Genomic DNA, 9,992 nt, shown 5'->3' with positions numbered 1-9,992 from the left:
TCTCCACATTTCCATATCAGTTTGGGGGTGGGGAGAGGTGTTTTGCTGTAGAACAGAGCATGAGAACAGGGGGTGCCAAATTTTAGTGTTACACAGGGCACCACTGAAATTAGAAAGTGACAAATCCACCGCTGTCAACACAGAAACACTGGGGGAAATGACTAGCTATATGTGGGTTATTTCTGAATTTATTCTCAGGGCATGAAAGGGAAGCCCCTCAGATTCTAAATGAACGCATGGTTTGTTGATATCTTCCATAATAACTGGAATAGCTAAGCTGATTTGCCAGGTAGCACAATACTAAATTTGGGGTTCCCCTGCTGAACTGTTTATTTAACATATTTATTCCCTGTTTCCCCATCCACCTTGTATTTACCATTGTTAAAATAATAAACAAAAACTAGCAGAAGCCTATAAAACAATTTGTGATTAAAGAATAAGATTATTTTACAAAGGCAACAGGCCTGGCTCCTACAGGTACCAACTTATTATTAGGGTTTGTTCCCCCTGCAACTTTGACCTCAGCCTTTGGCCACACCTTTCCAATGCAACGACCTGCCAAGTATTTTGTAATGGATAAGTCCATGGCAGAACTACTCAGTGAATTAAAAGCCTGTAAATAATAAGAGACCAGATGCAGAATGAAGGCTCTCAAATTTATGTAGTAATCTGTTGAAATATGCTGACAGAACTGACCAGTAAGATAAACCATCTCTTACAGGTCAGGCTACTGCCAGGTAAAAGGTTAGGGCTGCCTCTGAAGACGGTTCGGAAACTTCAGCTAGTGCCAGGTTGCTCACTGGTAGACGGTTTGAGCATATTACACTGATCCTGGTCTGACTGCACTGGCTACCAATTAGTTTCTGGGCCCAATTCAAAGTGCTGGTTTTGACCTATAAAGCCTTAAATGGCTCAGGGCCACAATACTTCAAGGACCGCCTCTTTCCATATGAACCTACCTGTACCCATCATCTTCTGAGGCCTTTCTTCATGTGCCTCCTCTTCGAGAGGCCCAGAGGGTGGCAACATGAGAACGGGCCTTCTCTGCAGTGGCTCCCCATCTGTGGAATGCTCTCCCCAGGGACGTTCACTATACGCCTTCATTATACACCTTCATTATACACCTTTAGGCACCAGGCAAACTTCCTTTGTGGAAACCTATCTTCTCCCATCAAACTAATTGAAGGACCACTTCTCCCCAAAGAACCTGCTCCATATTCTGCAGTCATAACTGGGGGCCCTGCTCCATGTCCCCTCCCCACCATCTTCAGAAGAAAAGTGTGTGGAGACCAGAGATAGGACTTTGTCAGCTGCGGCACCCAGGCTCTGGCCTGGACTTCCCTTCCATCTCTTTCCAGAACCAAAACTTGATCGGATTGAATTTGGGGTTGAGGATGGCCACTTAGGTTTTTCATACTTTTTAAACTGAGTAATTATTTGTTGACTTTAGAGGCATTTTAATGTGTTTTATTCCTCCCCTGCAAACCTCCATGCTACCTTTGCTCCTGAAGAAGAGACAGTGGTTTGGGAAGGAGCTACAGTGCGGTTCCTCCAATGTTACTTTGAGCTCATGATGTAACTATATTTTTTCTGAGCAGGGCAGGAAAGCGTTGCCTTGCAATGGCTCCTGTGCTGCTAGAAGTGCCCTGCGCCCTGTGCCTCATCAGCACAGATACCATCAATTATTTTGATCTCCTTTGTGGTTGTTTGCAGAATGTCTCAGGTACACCAGGTCATAGCCAATAAGAAAGAGAATGGAGGGCAGGTGTGAAATTGAACTACTTGTCTGTGCAAATGTTACCTGCAGTGACACTGGAAGTGCTAACAGCCCCTCCATCAGTAACAAAAGTAGGAGGCCCATTAAAGTTTTGGTGGCTCCAGAGGCCCCTTGGGAGGAAAGCATTTTGGAGCTATCTCCCCCCCCAAAAAAATCTCCCCTGGCGGCTCCTTGAGTTGATTGCACTCGCTTCCTTTCAGATAATATAATTAACCCCCAACACCTATGCAGCGAAGACTACTTCTAGGAAACTGGAAGGGGGATGTTTAACACCTCCTCTTCCACAGTGGCACAGTTCTGCTATGTGGGTGCATTCTTTAAAACATTCAGGAAAGCTTCTCCTGCTATCTTGTCTAATTGTGTCCTAAGGATGCCACCTATGATGGGAACTTCCTGTTTCACATCCTACCTCTGCCGAAAACTCCCTGTTGCCTTAGATGAGTCACCATTTCTTGGTGCCGTCTGCAACATGAGGGTGAACATTCTGGTTGTAAGAATTCATTAGTGCTTTGAACACTTAAAATAAAGGGGGGGGAGGCTATCAGTTGTGACCACGGATGTTTGTGCGCTCCTGTTATTGAGATCCGACTGTCTCAAGAGACAATGGAGAAGTGGGCAATTTACCACCATCAGGAGCAACGCCTCCATGCCTTCCACATTCCCAGCATGTTCACACTCCTGTCTCAGCGATGTCTACACTGGTTTTGCACTAGGGTTTTACATTTCTGCTTGTGCAAGGTGCATATCTGATTTCTGGCAAGGCATCCTCTCATGCCCCTAACAAGAGCTGTTCTTGTGGCTTGGGGGATTCTTTGTAGGGCATATAGCAAAGAGGCTGCAGCACAAAGGGGAAATTAGTGAAAACTGGACGCTTAGCCTTGTGCTAATAGGACAAGCTTATATTAATAAGGGCTACTACGGAAGGGCTCAGAGAATTTCCTAACCTCAAATTTACTCCAAGTTAGTTTCTAAAAGGTGCTCTTTCTCCCCGCTCCTAAAAAATACAGCTTGTCTTATAGAAACTGCAGCCCTTTCACGCGCCAAAGCTGTAGACATTCTCAACCGTCTCTTCCTTTGGGAGTGGGTGGAGCAGAAGATAGGAGTGTGGTCATATTTTATCCAGGCAGGATGATGGAAGAGAAAGCAATTGCTGAGCCTGTGTGGAGCTTTTCGCCACCTCCGCTCCTGCGTTCCTGAAACTTGACACCTCCACTAAATTTGTTTTGTTTTGCTTTGTTCCAAAGCGCTCAGACTTCAGATGAAGGTGTCTTGACATTCACATTCATTATGTGAATGAACTGTGAAAAGAAAAGAAAAAAAGCCCGGCTAAACTCTTCTTTGTGATATTAATCCACAGCTGCGTTTTGGAATAAAACTGCTGCCATTCTTTCCCTCTGATCAGAAGCCCACAGATCATCCCACACAGTCTCCGGGGCTAACTTCAGAGGGGTGGGTGGGAAGTAGCCACTTCATGTTGAAAAATGGGATTCCAAGTCAGTCCTTCCCAATTCTCCGATAGGCCACGGAGTCCTCTATGGGGAGAAAGGCACAGTAGTGTTCCCATCATTTAACACAGTAGAATCATATCCTGGGAACCAGATTGGCTTCATTTAACACCGGCTGGAGGACGTCTGTAAATAAAAGCTTCAGTTTCCTTCATGTGGCAAAGAAACATTCGCTTTGGGGCAGATGTGGTTGGGAACTTGTTTTACCCTGTTATGTTCTTGGCTTTCCGTGCCAGCAATTTAAATGTGAGCACCGAAGGTTGTTTGAGACAGCACAAGCTGTGGTAATTATTCCGTTTCTCAGTTTATCGCTCCTCATAGCAGATGTCTCTTGGGATGGAGTTGCTGCAGAGGAAATAAAGAGACGGAAGGTGGAAAAATAGTTGGGAAAGCGGATGGAAGCAGGTAACTTTATCTCAGTGGAGCAGGGCATCCTGAGATTATCTGAATTGGAAGAGACCTGTGCGAATCAGGCATATTAATTCACACCTGTAGAGGTCCAGGCAGAAATCTGTATGCTGGCTCCCAAGAAACCTGCTGAAACTGAAGCGTGTGAAATATTTTGACAGCCCCAATACTACATGCCTTAGGCCCCACTACAGTTTAATCCACATGAACCTGACCCCTTTGTGCAGGAGAAACTAAGAGACGCCGTGCTATGGCGTTTGCCCCTCCAGGTGACCTGAGCAGGTGAGTCTAACCACACACACTACTGCAGCAGGCTCCATTCGAGGCCTAGTCATAGTTTATCACATCACATTCCGAGTAAACCATGGTACTGCTGACCTATGGGAAGCTGATTTATAATATAAATGGATATACTGCTTTTCTCCTATTGTAGCCTGGGCAGCTTATATTAAAAAAGGTAAAGGTAAAGGACCCCTGACAGTTAAGTCCAGTCGCAGATGACTCTGGGGTTGCAGCGCTCATCTCACTTTACAGGCTGAGGGAGCCGGAGTTCATCCGCAGACAGTTTTTCCTGGTCATGTGGCCAGCATGACTAAGCCGCTTCTGATGAAACGGAACACCGAAACCAGAGCAGCACACGGAAACGCCATTTACCTCCCCGCTGGAATGGTACCTATTTATCTACTTGCACTTTTTGGTGTGCTTTCGAACTGCTAGGTTGGCAGGAGCTGGGACCGAGCAATGGGAGCTCACCCCGTCACGGGGATTCGAACTGCCGACCTTCTGATCAGCAAGCCCAAGAGGCTCAGTGGTTTAGACCACAGTGCCACCCGCATCCCGGGCAGCTTATAGCAAAAGGATAAAACACTATGATGTTGCCATATACAAAGATTGTCACAGATTGTTATACTGTAATCAACACCATGGAAGCCAGTGGTGGTGAAGTTAAAAGATGTTACACATTAAAATCTAGCAGTTGTCAAGCTAAAATATGTTATACATCAAAAGCCCTTTGGGGTGAATGTATATCCCATTTCTGACAGAAAAGGCACAGGTAATGCTATCCAGGTACTTTTAAAAGCTCTGTCCATGGAGGGAGGGTGCAGGTCACATGTGACAGTCTCCTCCATTCACAGTCTTTCCACATTAGGAGGGAAGGTCTGAAAGGACCGAACTCTGTCTCCCTTGCAAAGAGCAAGTAATGCTGTAGTGACCAGAGTGTCAGGCTAGGATCTGGGAAAGCAGGGTTCAAATCCCCACACTGCCATGAAGCTCACTGTGTGACCTTGAGCCAGCCACAGTTTCTCAGCCTAACTAATAACAATAACAATAACAATTTATTTGTACCCCACTCATCTGACTGGGTTTCCCCAGCCACTCTGGACGGCTTCCAACATTTATAAAAAGCATAATAAAACATTAACATTTGAAAACCAACCTCATAGAGTTGTTGTGAGGATAAAATTGAGCGGGGATGGGGGGTGAAGTATGTGCGTCACTTTGAGCTCCTCAGAGAAGCTGGACAAAATTGTAATGACAAATAAATAATAAATAAATTGGGAACCCTGTGTGTCACAGAACATTTTCAGAACACTGAATCAAAACTTTATAAGCCGCATTCAATTTCATCCCTAAAAATGAGTGCAAGCACCACAACAGCATGTAAAACCCAGAAATTGGTTACAATGGCATTTTTTTTAAAGGACTTCACCTGGTTTCAAAAGGCTCTTAAGTTAGGCACCAGGTGAGCCTTTGCGGGAAGGGAATCCCATAATCAGAGCAGCAGCATCAGAGATGCCCTCTTCTTCATCGCTGAAAGCTTACACTTCTGAGAAGCCAGCCGTACTAGAAGTGTAGCGGGACTGACAGGCTTCATCTTTATTGCACTTTACTGCATCTCTTTCATTGCTGTGCTGCCTGGATGCTGTTCAAAGTGGAAACTAGTTTAAGATGCTGAAAAACCAAAACAAAAAAGCAGAACCCCAAAGTCACACCACCTGCCTTAGATGTACAAAACAGCCAATGCACAATTGTTTCTCGACTTTGGACACACTTCTCCCACCCACCTGCTCACTTATATCAGAAGAGATGGAAAGGGAAGTATATTAATTTGGGGAGGGAAGATGTGCAAGGACAAAGGTGGGCGTAAGTTGAAAGCAGTGGAAACAAGCCGGGGGGGGGAGGGGGGAGAATAGCAGAGAGAAAGTGCAGCAGCAGCAGAGAAAGAGAGTGAGAGAGCCGGAAAGCAAGCCAAGAACGAGGAGCCCCTGGGCTCTGAAGAGCATATGATGTATGTTTATTCTTACCACAAACCAGAAGTATGTTCCCGTTTGAAATGGTTGAATCCACAGCTGTTTTAAAATCCCTCGGTACTTCTGAGACAAATGATCCAAGTCAGACTGTGCTAACAGGGTCAGCTTTAGAGCCAAGAGAGAACTGTGACTGATGCCGAATCATGGCAATTCCATCCCTTTTCGCATCAATCACTGCTCAGTGGAAATCCTGGGGGACTGTCAGGCTCTCATACAATGCTGTTTACATTAGAAGATGATGTAAAGCTCCACCTGAGATCCTCCACGGCTGCTGCCGGATTATAATCCAGGCTAGCCGGACAGGCATAGGCTGTTATTGTTCCAGCTGTGGGAGAGTGCTGGAAGGCACTGGGGAGCAGCTTCCTCAACCCACAGTTGCAAAGGGACAAGCGGCGATGCCCTGTAAAACTGACTCACTGTGTCATGTCTGCGGGGCAAATATTATCTCTCCATTCCAGTTACTATGAATGAAGAACCTTGGGGAAGGGGAAATTGTGTGCCCCAAACGGTCCCTGCAGTCGCTGCTCCTGATGTTGCTGTAATTGCTAAAAGAGCTTGAATGCATTTCTTCACAGCAGCCATCTTAATTCGCTTCCAAAGAGATTTACCGTAGGCAAAATGTTATTTTTACTCTTTGATTCATGCCCTAAGGTGATAAACTTGCCCTAAACGCCAAAGTTAATCTATCACGGGTGTTTTATTTTTCTTTACCCTTTTTCTCTCTCCCTCGCTCTCGCCTGCTTTGATGACAGTCTCCCCTAGGAAAGCAAATAAGGATCTCCAAACACTGTGCAACTGAGAGATCAAATTGGAGTGTAAAACATGAACAAACAAAAAAAGTAATTCTACTGTATAGTGGATATCTTAGATCATGGGTAGGCAAACTAAGGTCCGGGGGCCAAATCAGGCCCAATCGCCTTCTAAATTCGGTCCACAGACGGGCCAGGAATCAGCAGTTTTTACATGAGTAGAATGTTTACTTTTATTTAAAACACATCTTTGGGTTATTTGTGGGGCATAGGAATTCGTTCATATTTTTTTTCAAAATATAGTCGTCCCCCCACAAGGTCTGAGGGACAGTGGACCAGCCCCTGCTGAAAAGGTTTGCTGTACCCCTGTCTTAGTTATTAAAGAAAAGCCAGCTACATCTTCAAAGATCGCATCATCTAAGATAGTCCTAAATACCTGAATAGCAGAGCTGCCCTATACTTCCGACAGTAATTTTAATTCACTTGACAAAGTTTGGCGTGTGGCCCTCCGAAGATTGCCAGGCAAGGAATGTGGCCTGTGGGCTGAAAAAGTTTTCCTAACCCTGAGCTACGTGGTCAAAAAGTCTGGCCTAGTATATTTCCTATGTTTCTCAGATTACTATTTCATCATGCAAAAGGACTGTGGGGCCTTGCCTAGTCATTTTCGAAATCACAGGATTAATTAATGTCTGCAGCTTCCCAAGACCATTTTACTGCACAGTTTTCAGGTGCAGAAGCACCACAATAGCAATCAAAGCACACCCAGACTTTGCAAGTATTCTCTTTCTTTTTCACTTGTAAACATCCAGGAAAAACACACTGAGATGCTGAATTGCCTTAATTGCCCAGCAGTGGCAGAAGGTGAGTTGGCAGTGTTATCTGCAACCCACACAGACTGATTCCTCACCTCGCCATATGTCTGCTCAGACATTTGCTTGTCACCTGAACAAACTGCAGAGCAGCTTGGAAACTTCATGAAAGCAGCACTCCGTTTGCTAGAGATGTAATTAAAATGCCTCCCCACCCCCCACCCCGCCAGCCAGCTCCTGCTGAAGAATCCAAGAATATGGTTTTGTTGTTGCTGTTGCAACCCTTGCTTTTCCCTCCTGACTTTTTATCTGTTAGGATCTTTAATCTATTAAACAGACACTAAACAATATCCACTGTGATTCTTCAAGAAGTATTGTAGGAAACTGATGGGCATGTCTGCATTCTTGTGGGGAAAACCCTGCTAAATCAAATCAGGAGTGAGCAACCTCAGCTTAATTCCATGCAGCCCATGGCCTACTTTCATGTAGGCAAAAATGTGGGGAAAGGGGTTGTACCATCTATTTTTGGCATTGGCTCTATCCACATTTGCCTCTGGAGTAAAGATCTTTTAAGCATTTGAAAAATCTGTTAGGAGAATTCATGTATCTTTTCATTAGCTGTCTCTAGGTCCATAGGCAAGTCCATTACAATGTCCCACAGCCAGAGGATGTAACGGCTTGCAATATTATTGTTTTTTCCCCACCACTCTGTTTTCGGTAACAATCAGAATGGATCAGTCATTTCTCAGTATTATCCAGTGACTACGCTGCATCTAACAACAAATGTTGCCTACTTTAGCATTTGGCATTATAATATCCATATTACACTGCTCTGTGTTATGTATCTCTTCTTGAACCAGTTAGTTCGAGAAACAAGGAGAACAGCTAACCCTTTTCAGTTTTTGGGTAAACTCAATGAACAAGGATACATTTTAAAATTGCACAAAAATTTGTAGGTGTTATATGATTGCCAGCTGTGTGCTGTGTAAATCTGTTCAGATGACATTGAATGGCACTGACTATAATAGATGGTCAGATTTGGGATTAGGCCAATGGAAAAGAGGAAGTTGTTCTTTACCAGCTGATACACATTTTAATTTATAGTGTAATGAATGATTCCAATTAACCCTGTTTAGAGTGGCCAAATAAGGCTTCAGTCCGAATACAGTCACTCAGTCTGGAATTACATACAATATTCAACAACATATATTGCTTGTTCCATCTGTGTATAGTGGGTGCCAGCCATTTCTCAACTTGGATACTGTTTCACAGAACAGGGCTGGTCATGCTCTGAGTTACTGTGGTGCAGGAATTTAATATTTTGGGGACTTGAAGGAGAAACTCTTCTGCTTGAAGGAGAAACAGAAAGCAAGGAGGCAAGGAAATAAAAAGAAAACATTGTGTTGATGATGTGTGGGTAGCACAAGGAAAGAAACCTATTTTCTGCTATTCAGACTGCATAGAATTCTAAGAAATTCCATCAAATATTTTGAATTCCCCCCTCCCTCTTTCCCTGTGTCCTGTTCATTCATGAGCTGTGAGATATAGGAGCTCTTTCACTCCTTAATCCACATCAGGAGACCTGGTGGCCTTCCACTTTCACAGTATGATCCCTTTGCCTATGAAGGTGACCCTGCAGCACCAGGCTCTGTGTTCTTCAGACATGCCTGCATTTTGATGCCATGATGATGCACAACAGCCTGGAGAAACTGAACAGAATTTGTTTAAGATCATATTGATTCTTACAATTATCAGAAGACCTGCCACTAAAATACAAGAAGCAGAGAGACAAGAGTCCAACTCTAGGTTTTAAAACATTAAAATATAGTCTAGATTTTTTTGAAAGCCTTTTTCCCCCAGTAGATACATGTGGCATGTTAAATAATGCTCTCAGTTGAACTATACCCCTGTGTAGAAATTATCTGAACTGATACACTTTTGTTTCCCATAGCTGTGCAAAACTTCCTGATCCTTGCCCTTTTACCAAAAGAAAAAAGGGGAGGGGAGAACTTCAGGTGTTACTGTCTTGTAGAAGGAGAATCAATTTAAGTCAGCCTAATATTTGATCGTGCGTAAACACTGTGAGCTGCTAGGTCTGTGCTGAAGTTTAGGGTTACTGTTTTGTTTTGCTTTTTTAAAAAAATAAATAAAATAAAATAAACATTTTCTCCTTGAATGTGAGCGCATCTCATTCTGGGCAATGCAGAGGCCTGTGAGGGCGTTCAAGTGTTTAACTGGGCCCACCCTAAATTAGAACATCAAGACAAAAGCAGACATCTGAATATGAACAGGCTCTTTTCAGCACCTCCTCTCAGCAAACTGAATAGTAGATAAAAGGGGCCTGAGGGGAGTTTGGAGTCCATTATTTATCTATCCCCAGGGGCCCTTCCCCCATTCGGTGGTTCTATACACTGGGCCAGATTGGGCTTTTA

At 44.1% G+C, this 9,992-nt stretch overlaps 1 long non-coding RNA gene across 1 annotated transcript; it reads right to left on the bottom strand.

Moving 5' to 3' along the window:
- Positions 1 to 437: 437 nt before the first annotated feature.
- Positions 438 to 9,558, bottom strand: LOC310689565. The gene is made up of 3 exons (XR_014517499.1): positions 9,466 to 9,558; positions 5,402 to 5,614; positions 438 to 3,627 (listed from the first exon to the last, which is right to left on the bottom strand). It is a non-coding gene; the product is annotated as an uncharacterized lncRNA (long non-coding RNA).
- Between the last annotated feature and the right edge of the window lie 434 nt (positions 9,559 to 9,992).

Source organism: Podarcis liolepis (genome assembly GCF_965112155.1).
Source record: "Podarcis liolepis genome assembly, chromosome: 12".
NCBI lineage: Eukaryota > Metazoa > Chordata > Lepidosauria > Squamata > Lacertidae > Podarcis > Podarcis liolepis.
The sequence above is the reverse complement of the archived record's forward strand: the minus strand, read 5'-3'. Positions and strand labels throughout refer to the sequence as shown.